This window comes from Chrysochloris asiatica, unplaced genomic scaffold (assembly GCF_000296735.1).
Source record: "Chrysochloris asiatica unplaced genomic scaffold, ChrAsi1.0 scaffold00020, whole genome shotgun sequence".
NCBI classification, from domain to species: Eukaryota; Metazoa; Chordata; class Mammalia; order Afrosoricida; family Chrysochloridae; genus Chrysochloris; species Chrysochloris asiatica.
The window spans coordinates 26,144,147-26,161,124 of NW_006408538.1; the positions used below are offsets into that span (position 1 = coordinate 26,144,147).

The 16,978-nt window shown below is 51.6% G+C and overlaps 1 protein-coding gene and 1 pseudogene across 1 annotated transcript in view; both read right to left on the minus strand.

Annotated features, from left to right (window-relative positions):
- The window catches only part of ZCCHC24 (zinc finger, CCHC domain containing 24), a 79,868-nt gene that overhangs the window by 15,588 nt on the left and 47,302 nt on the right, over positions 1 to 16,978 (minus strand). The gene's annotated exons all lie outside the window — the stretch shown is intronic.
- Positions 6,499 to 10,115, minus strand: LOC102823410 (annotated as a pseudogene).

Below are 16,978 nucleotides of genomic sequence, written 5' to 3' on the forward strand. Positions count from 1 at the left end.
CTGTCCAGGGAGGCAGTGACACTAGGGATGGAGGCAGAGGCAATGATGTGGACAGAAGGAGCAGCTGGGGATTCTGGACTCAGGGAGGGAGAGGGGCTGTGTGCTGGTGGCCCGGGGGTGGAGTGGGGGGGTCAGGAGTGTGGAGTGTACCCTTTGGATGTTTGATGATGCATGCAGGGGATTGTGATCATTGCAATGAAACCAAGTACCATAGGATGAATGTAAATATAATGTTCACCCACGTAAACTAACACATAATTCACAATAAAAACTAAAAAACAAAAACAAAAACAAAACCAGGGCTTGGGTCAGGTGCACCTTAGTCCTCAAGCTGACATCTTTGCTCTTCAACACTTTAAAAAGGTCTTCGTCTCTCATACTTAGGACATACTGTCAGGAGGGATCAGTCACTGGAGAAGGATATACGTTTGGTAAAGAGGAGGGTCGGAGCAAAAGAGGAAGACCCCCACCAAGATGGAGTAGCACAGTGACAGCAGCAGCAATGGGCTCAGGTTTAGCAATGATTATGAGGTTGGCCCAGGACCGGGCAGTGCTTTGTTCTGTGGTGCATAGAGTCGCTATGCGTCGGTGCTGACATGATGGCACCTAACAACAACAACAACAACCATGGGCGACCTTCCTACCTAGTCTGTCTTCATCTGGAAGCACCAATCAAACCTATCTACCATGGGCAACCTTCCTACCTAGTCTGTCTTCATCTGGAAGCACCAATCAAACCTATCCACCATGGGCGACCTTCTTGTTATTTGAACTACCAATGCTATAACGTCAAGCATCACAGCAAAATGCAAGCCACCCAGCATATCAAGCAGACCGAAGGATGGTGGGTAACTTGCATAATGTTTCCAAAGTTGCATTCGTTGCCCTAACACATTTGAAAATAGAAGATTTCCCATATAAATTTGGGCCAGAATCCAGCTGAGACTGGGGAGTTGTCACTCCATCAGACTGACCTGCAGACCCCAGGACCCCTTAGCTTCCATCTAGCGGCTCCTTGTGGCTCCTGCAGGCTGCGAGTTTGAGACAGGCTGAGATACAGTGTCTACACTGCAACTCCTCAAAGTGTGCTCCCCAGACCAGCAGCAGCAGCACCTGAGAGTTTATCAGCGAATGTAGACATGCAGAGTCTGATTACACAAGGCATTTATGTTACTGAGTTTAAGAAGCACGGGGACATGAAATGCTGTGTTTCTGTACTCGTAGTTCCCTGGGCCGATGCTCATGTATGAAGTAGTGTGATCTTGAGCAAGTTACTTCAATGAACTAAAGACAGTAACTTCCATGGTGGCTGTGTGCCGTGGAGTCAGTTCTGACTCATAGCAACCCTATACAGGGTCTCCAAGGCTGTAAATCTTTACAGGAGCAGAAAGCCTCATCTTTCTCCCGTGGAACAGCTGGTAGTTTCGAACTGCTGACCTTGAGGTTTGCAGCCCGGTTCGTAACCACTACGCTACCAGATACGATGGTTTTGAATATAAAAAGAGATAATACATTTCAAACACATCACTAGAGATCAATAAGGGCATAAAAAGAATAATTTATCTTCAGTAATCATTACTATCACTTGGGGACAGCCTACGTGAATTTCAACCAATGCACAAAAGAATGACAAACACGCTGAATGTGAAAATCTAACTTAGAATGTGACAGCGGCCCCTCCCTACTATTTTGGGCCTATTGTCTAATGTCTCTTGGATCCTTACTGGCCTTCCTGGTGGCCCCGAGATCCTGGGGAAAGGTTGGGTCTGAGCTGGGAGGCAGGCTCTGAGCAGTGGTCAGACCCATGGGAGAGGCCAGTTACGTGAAGGGGTGTAGTCAGCATGTAGTCACTCTGCATTTGGGGGTCAGCACATGCCATGGAGGACCCTGAGCTCTGCTGGTGTCATTTCTGTGGGCATGTAGCAACCGTCTGTGGCTACTTTCTTCTCCACCTGGTGCCCAGTGCCATAATTTCTAGTGGGGATTTGTGGGAAAGCCTACCTTCTGCCCTTGACACACCAGACACTCTGGCTAATCCTGCCCCTTCCCTGGGCCTCAGTTTCACTCTTTGTTAAACAGGGTGAGAATAGGCCTAGCACCACAGACATGAATGAAAAGTTGACAGACCGTGGAGGCCTGAGTACAAAGCAGAGCTTAATAAATATCTGTTCTCTGCCCTCTGTCAGCACGAGCTCCACAAATCCTCCTAGGCTTCCCTTCTACAATAAAGTCACTAGGATAAAGTACTTGCTGTTAAGTGCCATCAAGTTGGTTCCGACTCATAATATACGGTTTCCAAGGAGAGGTTGGCTTTGAACTGCTGACCTTGTGGTTAGCAACCCAGAGGTTATCCACCAGGGCTCCAGAATAAAGAACTAGATGGACTCATTTCCCGTGTCTCCTTGCTGTCGTTGTTAAGTGCTATCAAGTCAGTTCTGACTTATAGAGTTTCCAAGGAGAAGCTGGTAGGTGTGGTTAGTAATCCAATGCTTATTCTTTAGCACCACATCAGGAAACTGTCCCCTTCTTTTTGTGGCTAAGTGCTATTGAGTCGGTTCCAACTCATAGTGACCCTGTTTAAAGTTTCTGAGGAGCAGCTGGTAGGTTTGAACTGCCAAACTCGTGGTTCAAAGTCCAGTGGGGATTGAACAGCGCCACACCAGGAGTCCTATTCCCTTCTTGTTGTTGTTAAGTGCCATCGAGTAGGTTCTAACCTATAGCGACCCTGAACAGGGTTTCCGAGGCTGTAAATCTTTACAGGAGCAGAAAGCCTCATCTCTCTCCCGCGGAGCAGCTGGTAGTTTTGAACTGCAGACCTTGTGGTTCACAGCCCGATTCGTAATCACTATGCTAGAGGCACCTATATTTTAAAGGGGGACAAACACAGAGGCATGGGATGTCTCACAGTGCTGGGACTTGAGACATTGTGACCGAAGAGGTACATTTTGGGCCATGCCTTGGCAAGTGCACTCCCGGGATCTGGCTCTGCTGTCCCTGAGAGTTCGCAGGTCCAGGTTGGGGCCTCACACAGCTGCTGCAGAGGGCAAGGGTCAGGACATCCTGGAGCACTCAGTGGAGCTGAGGGTGGGGCTGCGGACTGGCTGGATATAGGCTCAAAAAGTCAGTGTCTGCTTCAGACACGAACAGAACAGACTTACACACACATAAGGGAGATACCAAGAGTCTGGGTCAAGGGAGAGACAAGAAAGATGCAAGAAAAGGGAAAGGGATTGAGCTGGCAAGCAAGGCCACGCATTTAGAAAACCAGCCATCCGGGAGCCCTCTCCAGAGCGGGTAAGCCCTGGGCAGGGCCAGAATGGGGCCTCCAGGCTCCCGCAGAGCAGGAGCGGATGTGCTCAGTATAACATTCCAACACCCCTGACAGGCCAGGCAGCTGGGAGGGCCCAGCTCTGACGCCCATGGCTGGGGACTCTGGGCCCGACACTGCCTACTGGTTTCTGGCTCTGCCTTTGTCTATTTACGGACCTTCAGCAAATTACCCAATCTCAGTGTGCCTCAGTTTTCTCCTCTGGAGACTGGGATGATGCTAAAGGGCTGCCTCTCAGGGTGTCAGAGGGCTCAAAGCCTAGTAATGCTAAAGGTCTTCGCTCAGTGTGTGGGGAGAGAGCACAGATGTATTCTAGGGATGCTGAGACCAACAGGGGTCAGTCATAGGAGAAAGGTTGGGGGGGGGGGGGGAGGAGGGGGGAAGGAGAGCTGACTCTTTGTCCCTGGGCAAAGGACGGTCAGCAAAAGAATTACACCAACATGACAGGGCTTCAAAAAGTTCCAGGAAAAATTCCATTTTCCACAAACTTTTAGAATCCCCTCATCCTGACGTGATTCACCTTCTGTAGTTCTTGGGGAGGGAGCAAGAAAGATAGTGGATAGATGTAGCAGCTCTGGAGACCGCGCGGACAGAGGGCAGACAGTGGATATTTGTTAAGGTCTGCTTTGTGTCAACCTGTCAGCTCCCCATTCAACTCATCCCCATTTAACAGAGAGTGAAACTGAGGCCAGGGAAGGGGCAGGATTAGCCAGAATGTCCGGTGGGCAGAAGGTAGGCTTTCCCACAAATCCACACTTGGTCCACCATCTGCCACCCCTCATCTCCCCACCACAAGGCTAAGGAGAGATCTCTCAGTCCTAGATCTCTGCCCAGCCCAGCGTTAGGCCTTGGCTTTGCTTCCGGAGGTCACTGGGGAGGGTGGTCTGCAGGGCCGGGTGAAGAGGCAGTGGATGGGCAAGAGGGTAGGCCAGCAGGCGGAGGCAGCTCTCGGCAGTGGGGAGGCACTTCCTGGAAGAGGTCTGTCCTGACATTGTTTATGCTTACATACGAGGGCAGGGCTGAAGGGAGTAGGAATTTTTGACAGAACAAAAGCTTCTCGACCCCTCACGTGCAACCCCTGCCTCCACCCAGAAACACCCAGCCTCTTCTCATAAACTTCATCACGAAACAGGCGGTGATTTCGAGGGCTCAGAAGGGGCCGTCCACTCGACAGGCTGGGAAGGATGCCAGGCCTGACCAGGCCCTCCTGACCGGGCCCCTGCCACGTGCCCCTCTGGGGAATCATGTTTGCCAAGAACCTAGAGACTCACTGGTGCTCAGAGACCACCCCTCACAGCAGAGGCAGGTTCTTTGAGGCCAGGGAGGTGGGGTGTGTGTGGGGGAGTGATAGCAGTGTCCCCCAACTTCCAGACCAGGGGTGGGATCGCCACAGAGGTCACCCTGGAAAGCAGGAGTCTGGGGCAGGAGAAGAGATGGCAAGGAGCACAAGGCAAGAGGGCTGCCTGGGAAGAGATGTTGATGTTATCTGGGCACGTGTTCAGAACAGTGCCGTGTTTTCTTCTATCAGATCAATGAGATCCTTGGAGATTAGCTGGGGGGTGGGGGGTGGGCATAAGCAGAGGCTAAGGGAAGTGGCAGAGGGGACTCTTACCTAGTTAGGCCGTTGGACTCTGGGGGCCCTACCAACTCTTTAGTCTTTCCACCAATCATTGAAGCTGGTGAAGGCCCCCAGTCAAGTGTGGAGAGAGAGCATTCTGACACTGCTGGGGTGGAGCAGAATAGGTACATTTTCCTACTCTACTCTGTGGTACTGTAGTGTTAGCACTGAACTGTGAGTCAAGCCCACCAGTCGCTCCTCATAAACCCTACACAGGGTCACTATGAATGGGAACTGATTTGACAGTACTTAACAATGACAACATTGCCGAGTTACTGCATAGGAATCGAGTCCAGTGCTTAGCCAACTTGGCAATTGTTGTTGTTAAGTGCCGTCAAGCTGATTCTTGACTCATAGCAACCCTATCTATATAAGGTTTCTGAGGAGTGGCTGGTGGGTTTGAACTGCCGACCTTGTGGTCCAATACATTATTCTGCATTGCTGTATTAGGACTCAATTTGGCAACAGTTCTGAAAATGTTTAAACATGCGCATTCCTTCCCTCCAAGAAATTTGTTTGGGGTTAACTGTCCTGAGGAAATTATCAGAGATGTTCATCGTAGTGTTATTTACGACAGTGTAAAAACAAGGCAAGGATCTAAACATTTAACAGTGATGGCCCGGTTCCCTAAATTATGTTACAGGCATCAGATGAATGATAACAAAGCCAGAAGGTATTTATGACAACTCTTTAAGGGTTTGGAAAAATGTTTATAAAGAAAGCAGAAGTAATTAAATAGTCACTGTTCCTAACTGTAAATAGGAAAAATGCACCAGAAAAGAGCCAGAGGGAGATCAAGGGGCAGTGTCATTGGTGGCTTTGTTCCAGTTTCTTCGTGCTTGGTTCTAAGGAGCATATTTTCAAGGAGCAAGACTGACTTTGATGTTGGTTCCTCAGCAGACTCCTGGCTTGCAGGCAGCCCTGTTCTGCCCACTAGGGAGTGCCCTGCACTTTCCAAAAGACATGGAAATCCCACAGAAATGGCGGGGCTGCAGGTGTTCACACTGGCTCTGACTGGCTTCTGGCTGCTGGTTCTGTTAGGCCAACTGTGTATCCAGAGAACTAGACTTCCAACTGCTCCCTCAGTTGTCTATAAAGTCAGATGTATCCATATACTGTTTGTTACAAGACATAGCGCCTTATCCTTTAAGGTGAAGCTTGGCGATTATGTGCCGTGGAGTCGGTTCTGAATCATAGCGACACTGTACAGGGTTTCCAAGGCTATAAATCTTTATGGGAGCAGAACACCTCATCTTTCTCCCACAGAACAGCTGGTAGTTTCAAACTGCTGACCTTGAGGTTCGCAGCCCTATTTGTAACCACTACACTACCAGAGCTCTCTTTTGGGCCAGTTGCCGTGAGTTGATACTGACTCACGGTGACCCAACGTGTGTGTCAGTGTACAACTCTGATACATAGATTTTTGTTTTTTCAATATTTGGGTTTATTCTTCATTTAACTTTAAAACAACAACAATAACAAGAGCAAATACTATGATTACAGTCCTTCATTTAGTCACTAATACATATAAAATGCCAGCAGTGAGTGTTATTCACTGGCCCCGGCTCCAGTTCTGCCTCTTGGTCTCCTTCTGGTCATCTTTCATGCTGTTGTCAATATAAACATCTAGAATCTTCTCTCAAACGATCTTCCTTCCCTTGCAACTTTTACATCTATCTTTAGGGCGGATGGGTTCCCCATGGTCCTGAACATCCTGAACCACTCCAGGCCCTACCTGATGAATTCGGATTTGCAATTAAGGAGCTCTGATAACGGAGTGGTTATGAGTCAGGCTGCTAACCTCACGGTCAGCAGTTTGACACTACCAGCCGTTCAGCGGGAGAAAGATGAGGCTTCCTGCTCCTGTAAAGATTTACAGCCTTGGAAACCCTATGTACAGTTGCTATAAGTCGGAACCAACCCCACGGCACATAACCACCACCCCCTCGGCAATCACCACTCCTTTCTTACCACCTCAGCCTTCAACATTTGTCACAAATCACATTCTTTTGCAAAGCCAGTTTTCTTGTTGCACTATAAATCTTCTAATGTTACTGAGAGTTACTGCACAATGCTTTTCCCCTTTCCTTCCTCTCTGCATCCTTACACCACCTCCAAAATACCCACCACAGATATCCCTGGGGGAGCCCAAACCACCACCTGCTCCTCCCTCTTGGATGGCTTGCTTTTCTCCTTTGTTATAGAATTCTCTGTTCTGTGCATCTGAGAGCTCTTCATAAGCTTGAGAAATCTGTTTAAACTTCTCGCCTTCATTAGGATTCTTACCACGGTGGTCTTCAAAGCCAGTTTCCAGTAAGCTTTTGTCAACTCTTCCTGGGTGACACTGGGTTTGACCCCCAGAACATCACTGTTTTCTATAGCTGTTGAGTGGGTCAAGGCTGGTATTGGGGAGAGGGAAGAAACACATCGCTTGTGCGGTTCGGGCAGCCACCGCTCCTCTGCCTCTCATGAAGCATTCTGGAAAGTTTCCCTCTGTAGGGTTTTTAATGGCTGTTTTTGGAAAGCAGATTGCCAAGATTCCTTCTGAGGTGTGTTAGGGTGTACCTAAATCTCCAGTCATTCAGCCGGTAACCATGTGCCTATCCAAGGTCTCTACTCTTAGCCCACTTTCCAACTGGGAATCCCTGTTTCAGGCCTTTCATAGCCCCGGCCAGCTCATCCCAGGACTCTGGGCCTGGGGAGGGGCCGTGGAGAGGGCTGAAGCTCTGTGGTATCCGCTGTATATCTTGACTTCATGCCAGCTTCTGTCCTAGGGTGCACACCCTCTCCTGTCTGAATGTGTGTTCCAGTTGTGATTCTCACCCCCAGATCCAGCCATGCTACCTCCACCTGCTCGGGAGAGCCAGGCCGTGCCAAGTTCTGAGCGCAAAAGCTGCATTCATTAGTGAGTAAAAGCTGCTAAGTATGGTTGGTCCCATGTTTCAGATGAAAAGACTGAGGCAAAGTTGGCCCAACACTACACAGCCTGGAAGTTGTAGAGCTGGAATTCAAACCCAGGCCTTCTGTCTTCGTGATCCACACTTACAACTGCTTGAACTGCAAGGTCGGCGATTTAAACTCAGCTGTTCCTCGGAAACCCCACACAGGGTCGCTGTGAGTCCGAACCAACTTGATGGCACTTAACAACTACACAGTGCAAAGATGGCACCAGGAGGAGGAAACCCGTTAGAGCAGGGCAGGTGGGAAACATAAAAGAGATGTTGCTCAAATCACTGGTCCTGTTCTGCTGGGGCAAACCTTCCTCCTTCCTCTCTGGGCTGGTTTCTCCATCTCTAGAATGACCCACCACTAGTTGGGGTCACTTCCTCCCTGAGGCCCATAACTCAGTGTGCACGGGCAGCCTTACAGCCACTCCCTCTCCCTCTACCCCACCCCCCAGCGTAATCCTGCGGCAGGACAGGGAGGAAAGAAAAGACAGATAAGCCTCCTGTGGCCTGGCTCCTGAGCTGCCCCGGCCTCGATTTACCTTCCCAGAGAAGACAAATCCTGAGTCACCATAATTTGAGATGGGAGAACGCGGAGGGGAGGGGTGACTGGTCACCAGTGCGTCTGGTCTTGGAAGGGGCAAGGGGACGGACCTACAGTCTTATGGCCTTGCTGATCCTGTGAGGGCAGCCTGAGGGTTCGGGGATCCTCTCTGGGAGTTGGTGGCCTCCCAAGAGAAGGTAATGCCTTGCTCCCAGAAGCCCTGTCTCTTGAACCCTCTTCCTTAGACCCTCTTGTGCCTCCTTTCTTGTTCTGCCATCTCTCATTGAGCCTGGGGCAGTGGGGAGTAGATAGGGGCTGGGATCAGAAACTGGGGTTTGGGTCCTGGCTCTCTCCTTCAAGCCAGGCCCTGATGAACTCAGAGCCGCTTTCTTCATCTGTGAGGTGCTGCTGAGGCGAAGCTGGGACAAAAGCATTCAGTGAATACCTACTATGCGCCAGGCCTTTCCTAATGTGCCACAGCACAGCCCCGCCATTTGACAGGAGAGGAAGCTGAGATGCAGAAAGGCCAAGCAACTTGCACAGGGTCCTGATGACGCTCAAGCCTCATTTTCTACCTCCCCACAGACGGTCTCTCCAGGAATTGGTTTTGAGAACCTTAGAGAACAACCCCACCCTTGACCTATGATCCTTGACCATCCCCTTAATGATCCACTCATTTAACTAACATTTCTGAGCACCCTCTTCTCCTAGTGTGGCGCTGTAGGATAAGCATTTGACTACAATGTCAGTTTAAACTTCAAAGTCGGCAGTTCAAATATACCAGTTGCTCCTCTGAAACCCTATACAGGGTCCCTATGAATTGGAAACAACTCAACAGCACTAACCAACAAACACACATAGGTGAAGAATGCCCTTCCTTCATGGAGTTTACGTTCTAGAACCTCCTAGAGAGGGCAGACCTGTGACCATATTACCACCGTGATCCCATACTCCCAGATTCAAGTCAGGGTTAGACCCACACTGCAGAAACCCACAGTTAGGAACCCTCTACTTAGACCTTATGGGTGGCAGGCCCTGAGTCAATGCAAGATGTGGAATGATCTCTGATTACTCCAACAGCCCCAACAGGTCAGCACCTTGAACCCTCTTCACAGATGAGAAAACTGAGACTCACGACAGAAGAAGTGAATTGTCCCGTCATATCACTGTAAATACTGGAGCCAAGATTTGAACGTCAGTTTGTCCAGAGCCTAATGATACTTTTCTTTCCCATCTACGGTTTGAGGTGCTGCTTTAATAACAACAACAAAGCCAAACCAGTTGTCATGGAGCCACCTCTGACTTACAGAATAGAGCTGTGCTCCCCAGGTTGTCACTAGTCCACTTTTCAGAAGTAGATTGCCAAGCCTTTCTTCCAACTGTCGGTCCAACCTCCCGGTTAGCAGCTGCATGTGTTAACTGGTTTGCACCACGCAGGGACTGCTTTGGAAACCCTTAGACGCCACCCTCATTCATTTGTCCACACACACATGTCCTCGGGAGGCTTCTGTAGTCTGGTCCAGGCAGCTGCAGGCCAGCGGAGTCCCAGAAAAAGCGGATGGTCAGAGGGACAGGTGGGCTGGACTGTACGGCCGGCAGGATGTTGGGAGGAAGGACACGTAAGAAGCCACCCTGAACTTCCTCCAGAGCCTCAAGGGCCTCCTTGTCTGAGAACAGCATGGGCCCAGCCTCCCCATCCCCTGTCCCCCCAACCCCCAACTCTCCCACCCCCATTCTCTGCCCAAAGCCACAGCAAAAATGCCATCCTGATTCCACAACACTAGGGCTTGTCAAAGTGCAGGGGACAATGGAAGCTTTCACAGTGGCAGGAAAACCCTGCGGGGGGGGGGGGGGGCTTCAGGGGGGTGCAGTAAGGAGGGAAGGGGCTGAGAGGCAGAGAGGAGGAGAAAACCAGGAGAGACGTCTAGATAAGGCAGGAGGCCCGAGAGAGGAGATGGAAGAGAGACAAATACCAGACAAAGAAGAGGGGCGATGAGTTAGCTGGGGCGAAGAGGATGAACTAGACTCTAAGGACAGGGAGGCAGACAGACCAGCTGGAGAGACAAGGATAGGTGACAGATTGCTGTTGTTAAGTACCATCGAGTCAGCTGCGACTCTTTGCAACACTTTGCAACTGGTAGGTTTGAACCACCCACCTTGCGGTTAGCACTCCAGTGCTTATCCTACAGTGCCACAGTAGGAATCCAAAGGTGAGGGATGGTGGGTTGTTGTTGTTGTTGTTGTTATGTGCCGTGGAGTCGGTTCCGACTCATAGCGACCCTGTACAGGGTTTCCGAGGCTGTAATTCTTTACGGGAGCAGAAAGCCTCATCTTTCTCCCGTGGAACAGCTGGTAGTTTCGAACTGCTGACCTTGAGGTTCACAGCCTGATTTGTAACCACTATGCTACCAGAGCTCCTTGAGAGATGGTGGGCAGAATAAATCAAAAGGGAACAAGAACACTAAGACACATGGAGACACCAGGCTGAGACAAGTTGTCCTCTCCAGCACCCTACATCCCGTCACTGTGTCCACACTCCAGGAGGCCCATCCCAAGAAGCCTAGAAACCCCTCCCGGCACACCCCACTTCTACACACACCCCAAGGCCAGGTGATCAGAAGTAACCTTGGGCAAAACTTTTTGGAAAGTAAAGACTTTTCGTCACAACCACTCCCTGAGCTATCTGTTTCCGGCTTCTGACTTTCCTCCACTAGCAAACCACACAGATCAGGGCCAGTCCAAGGGGCCGGCAGACAGCTGAATCACAGGGTTTGCAAAACATGGGTTTTTTTCTCTTCCTGTGAGCCTCGTCGGGGCTGGAGGTAAGATTTGCCTCAGTCCTAGGCTTGCTGGTAACTGGTTATTACTCTGAGCTAGAAAACCATCTGTCCCTAAGTGGGTTTCCAGGGTTCTGTTTGGACCACCCTTTGTTCAATAGACTTTTACTTCAAATGTGCCCCTTTATCCTGCTACATTCAGCCAGAGGTTCACCATCGGCAGGTTTGAGGAAAAAAAAACAACAACAGGTAAGGCCTTTGGGCGAGGGCCCACACTGACGTTTAAAATTTTTGCAAATTCAACTTTTCATTGTGAAGTGAGTGAAGGTTTCCAGAGTAGATCATCAGTTTACATACAACACATCATACACTTTGTTTCATCTCAGTGAGTACAGTGTCTCAATGTAGCATCATTATCCCACTTCCTCCTTCTTTCCCCACCTTTCTGAATTTCGGCCTTAGGGTAAATGTGCCCTTTTGATCTTGAATGGTTGATCCTTCTATGGCGTGTGTACCTCACTAGTCTTTTTGTCCTTACAATATGCTGGATCTCCTGCTTGGTTGAAAATTGAGCCACGGATGTGACGTCAGTTTCAGACCTGAATGATGACCAAGGGCCACAGTCTTGGGGTCCAGCTGACTTTTTAACTTGAGTTGCTATTACCGCCACCTGCAAAATTTACACTCAATCCCCTCCCCACTGTGGAAGAATAAAATCACTTCCTGTCAGTGATGAGTCATTCTCCCGATCCCCACGCCTGCCCTGGCTCTTGCTGTTCCCTGTGCCCTCATTATGGATGCACTGTGCACCTCAAACAACATGTGTCAACCTGGCTAAGACCATGATCCTCAGTGGTTTGGAAATGATGCAATGATGTAATCAGCCCCCTCACGTGCTCTGGTGTGGTCAGGGGACTAGAGTGAGATGCAGCCTCCTAACTCAGGTCACAGCCCCGATCCAGCGTGAAGGAGTTTCCTGGGATTGGGCCTGGATCACGTCTGACTGACAAGAGATAAACGGAGAGAGATGTGAGCCCAGAGGCAGGGACCTCAGTACCACCAGGAGGGCCCGGAGTGGAGCATAGCCTTTGGACCTGGAAACCCTGTGCTGTGAAACTCGTAGACCCAGGGAAGACTATGACAAAACACATGGAGGTCTCTAAGGACTGTAGGGCCCACAGATGTTGAAAGAGGACAAGGACCTTCCCTGAGAGTCAACAGAGAAAGGTTTCCCCTAGAACCGGCACTCTGAATGTGGACTTGTAGTCTCCTTAACTGTGAGAAAAGACATTTCTGTTTGTTAAAGCCATCCCCTTGGGATGTTTCTGTTATGGTAGCACTGACGAACCAAGACAGCCCTTAACACTCTCTATCCCATAGGTGCCTATTTACCTTTCAAAGACAAGTTCAAGGGCGTCCCTCTGGTCTCCCATACCTGCCCCATGCCAGACAGGGTTACTTGGCCTCCTTGGATCATCCCTCCGCTGTCTGCACCCCAGGCTCCAGCCCAAGGTGTGAGCTCTCCTTCCGTTGCTGCCTTTGGAGAAGGCCTGAGCTCCCCAGACTCCCAGGGGACTCCCTGGTCTACACCACCAGCTTGGCTCCAGCACCCTTCCTTGGAGATTTCTTCGTGAATTTGAAGAAAGTTTGCAAACTGCAGCCTTCTTTCTCAGTAGCTTCCCAGTGTGCTGCAGCTACCCCGGGTTGCCACACCTCCCACTGCAGCCCTTGGTGCCTGGGAATGGGTGAGGTGCAGAGTACACTCAGGGACGGGCCAGGTCACCCACCCCCCACCCAGGCAGCAGCGACCACTCTGGAGGTGTCTAAGGCCGACCCTGATGTGGTGTGGCGAGCCCATGGGCAGTGGACTCAGCAGGGGATGGCCTGAGTCTGAGCAGGCCTGGAGGGAGGGCCCAGGCTGGGATGGGAGGAGGGGAAGGTGATCCCAACAGTGGTGGGGGAAGGGTGTGGGGGCTGGTAGCGTGTGAGAAATGAAATCAGATCTGTCCTGGACGTGAAATGCTGAAGTCAGCAGTTTAGGGGCAGTCTGGCAGGAGAAGTTGAGGCTCCCAGAGCGGCCTGGTGAGAGGACCACACAGGCCTGATTTCCAGTCTGGACTCTGGACCCAAGAAAACTGTCTCCTCTCGCAGGGCCTCCATTTCCTCATTGAGCCACTGACGGGTAGAAGGAGAAGCAACCCTCCCACATTTGGGTGTGGAATGCCCCCAGTGCCACACTGGCTCAGCAAGACCCTGTTTCCAGATGAGGAATCAGAGGCCCAGAGAGGTTCAGTCACCTGGCCAAGGTCACAAAGCCTGTAAGTGGCAGACCCGGAGCTCCAGCCTCTGACTGCTGTCTAGTTCTCTCATTGTTGGGTAAGGTATCTGCGGTCCTGAGGGCAAGGCTTAGTTTCAAAGTCAAAGTGATAAGCAGGCTCACAGGCCGGCCCAGGCACCGACCCGCTCTTCATGTGGTTTCTGGTTTCAGGTGGTGTTGGAACGTGTGTGTGTGTGCGCGTGCGCGACCACCGGGTGCCATTACACAGCCTTCAGGGCAGGGACCTGTACAGGAAGAGCTACCTCTATGTGACTTCTTCCAGGGGGTCGCCAGGGAAGGAGCAAAGCCGACATTTCCCAGCCTCACATCCCCAGCTACAGCTGACCCTGACCCTTCACCCAGGGCCTAGAAAACTCATAGCAAAACCCAACCTCCCCTCCTGTCTCCAAGGGCAAGGACCCTGGTTGTCTCCAGTTGTAGAAACCCTCAGCTCCTGCTATGTGTCAGGTAACCTCCATCATTCCCTTTATCCTCACCATACCCCTTACAGAGGAGAGATCTGAGGTACAGAGAGACTACGAGACTTGCTGGAGGTCCCATAGCAGAGCTGAGATCCAAACCCAGTTGTTCCCACAAGGCCTGGCTTCACACTGACTTGTGCAGCCGGCAAGAGCCAGCCCTTCCCTTGTCTGTGGGCAGTCCAACATAACAGCTGTGCTGGGCCCCTGCGAAGGGAGGAGAAAAGTGCTCCCATTATAGGAGTGGGGAAGGTCTGTGGGCAGTACTTATTCTCACACCCACCTCTGCACACACAGCCCACTGCCTGCAATGCCCTGGAGTCTCAACTAGATACAGTCGAAGCCCCACTTCCTCCTGAAGGCTTTCCTGTACTGCTCTCCCAGAAGGGACCCTGCTGTGTTCAGCCTGTACCCATTACCCTACAGGCCCCTCCGGCAGCCTGGGGCTAACCACACACCTGCCTGGAGACAGGGGGCTAAATAGGCTTCCTGCGGTCTATGCTCATACCTGTTAGCCCCGGGGTCTGAGTGAGCTCTTTTAAAGTGCTGACATGAAGGGGTGAGGCAGACACCCCACCTGGGAGCTGCCCTCTTAGTGCCTGTGACCTGGAGGAGCCAGACTGTTTCATTCCATCAGCACCGTCGACTTCTGAGCGGAGCCCAGTCTGCTCTTTTCCCAGCTGTGAAGCAGCTGAACTGGGATTTGCACTTGGACGCCCAAACCCTGAACTCAACAGCGGAGTTTCTGTTCAGTAGATCTGCCAGGTGGCATCACTGATGGCGTCAAGTGTGGCAGTGGTGGTGAGGTTGGCCCAGGATCGGACATTGTTTCCTTCTGCTGTGCATGGGGTCGCTATGAGTCGGTTCCAACTCGATGGCACCTGACAACAACAACAACAGGTCTGGGCTGGGCCTGAGAATCTGCATTTCTAAGAAGTTGCCCAGGTGGTGCTGATGATGGCAGTACAAAGACCCCCCTTTCAGAGCCACGGCCCTACGGCCTTATGTGATGTGACGTAATTTTAGAGCCTCTTCAAGTAGGAGTGCCCTCAGATATTGTCTTCTCCACATGTCCATTCTACAGCCCAGGAAACTGAGGCACAGAGAAGGCAAATGGCAAGCCAAACAGGAAGTTAGATGGGCACTAGGAATGGCGCCCCGGGCTCCTCACCTCAGGAGCTACTCTAGCTGCAGACAGAGAAGCTGCTTGTCTCAAGACCGACACCAGCCTTGGACAGGAAGGAAGAATCTTCTCTTTAAAAGCACAACTTGGTGGTGGCAGGAGCTGAGGGAGAGCTGGCCCCGCTGGCCCAGTCCCAAACCTGTGACTGCTCATCATCTGGAAACCATCACAGGAACAATGAAGGGAAAGGGGTCTGGTCTGTGGGTTCAGGAGAGCAAAGGAACTCAGCCTCAGGCATCTCCCTCCCGCCCCTGCTGTTTGTCTTGGCACCAGCACACGTCTCTCCCAAAGGCCCAGCTGTCAGGAAGTTTTAGCCCCTGGAATTTTCCTGACAGATGTGGGACTGGCAGCCAGGTGGGGTGCCCAGAGACCTGGAAGGTCAGGGGATTCCTGCTGAGCTCCAGGCTCTGCCTGCAAGACTTCTGGCCCATCACTGTAGCTCCTAAGGCCAAGGGACTTAGTACTATCCCAGGTGGATCAGATGCTTAGCATCTATCTGACCAGCTAGAGGCCTGGACCCAAGGTCTAGAACAGCAGGGACCAAACCACCAGCAGCGGAGAGAGAAAGGGGCAGTGGCAATGCTCACAGTGGGCACGAACCTCGAATGGCACCAGGACCAGGTAGAACTCGCCATGATTCCTAAGTCCAGGAGAGAAATGTCCACTTCCCCAGGTGTGACACCAGGGTGGGATCCAGCCCACGCCCCAAGGCCAGCCCCCTGGGAAGGCTCCTTACTGGTCCCTGACCACTTGTCTACCCACCCCAACCCCCAGCTGAGCTCCCAGCAGCCCAGACCCTCAAGAATGGAAATAAACTCAAAAAATAAGTAGTGAGTAGTCACTTTAGCTTATAGCCAGGGCAGGCGGGTGGGGAAGTCAGTATCTCCTTCAAATAAAGCTGTGGTAGGAATCATGAAGGAATTTGTGGTTTGTGACCTTGGACACTTAGTCTCTGTGTCCCCACCTGCCAAACAGAGGTAAGGAGTAGATCCAGGAAACACAAACACAAGCTCTCTGTGCCCCTTTCCCTTGTGTGTCAGCTCCAGTCCCTCTCTACCCGAGTCCTGAGTTGAGAAGGACCCTTCCGCTTCCTGTACCAGGCACACTCGGTGTTAGTAATGTCGGCATTTCTGGCCTAGGCCATCCCACAAGAAGACGGCCCCCAGGCTTGAGAAGCAGACATGTCTCCACACGGGACCTGACTTGCTTGCTTCCTGTACCACATGGTGGTGTGACTTTAAAACAAACTAGCTCTGGCTTCAGAAGTCCTTCAGAACCACGCCTCCTCCTCCAGGGAGCTCTCTCAGCAGACATCCTCGTGGTGAGCCCCCTGTATTTGGTGTACCTCTGTAGTGAGCCGTTAGGGTGCTGGTTTGTGGGCCCATTACCACCTCCCTGGCATCTGGCATTCTTCTCAGCCTGGGCACTGCTAGCCTGAGATAAGTAGCTGAAGGAGAAAGCTAGAAGGGGCTAGGGAGCAGGGGGGTGGGGGAAGGGCCGCGGCCTTATGACTTCCTGGCTGTCAGAGTGGTCATTGTCTCCGCTGATCCGGGGATCGGGCTCAATAGGGCCTCTGTCCCTCCCTGGACAGGCTGGCCCAGCTGGGAGGCTAGAGCCCGACACTTCCTGTCCCTGAAGTGAGTGCTCAGTGGGACAGGGGGAGGGAAGGGGGGCTCTCAAGACAAGCACCCATCTGTGTCCCCAGAGTACACTGTCCAGCTGATGGGAGAAGGAAGGAGGCTGGGCAGTACTGGGACACACTCCTCCCAAACAGCGCTCTCTCTAGG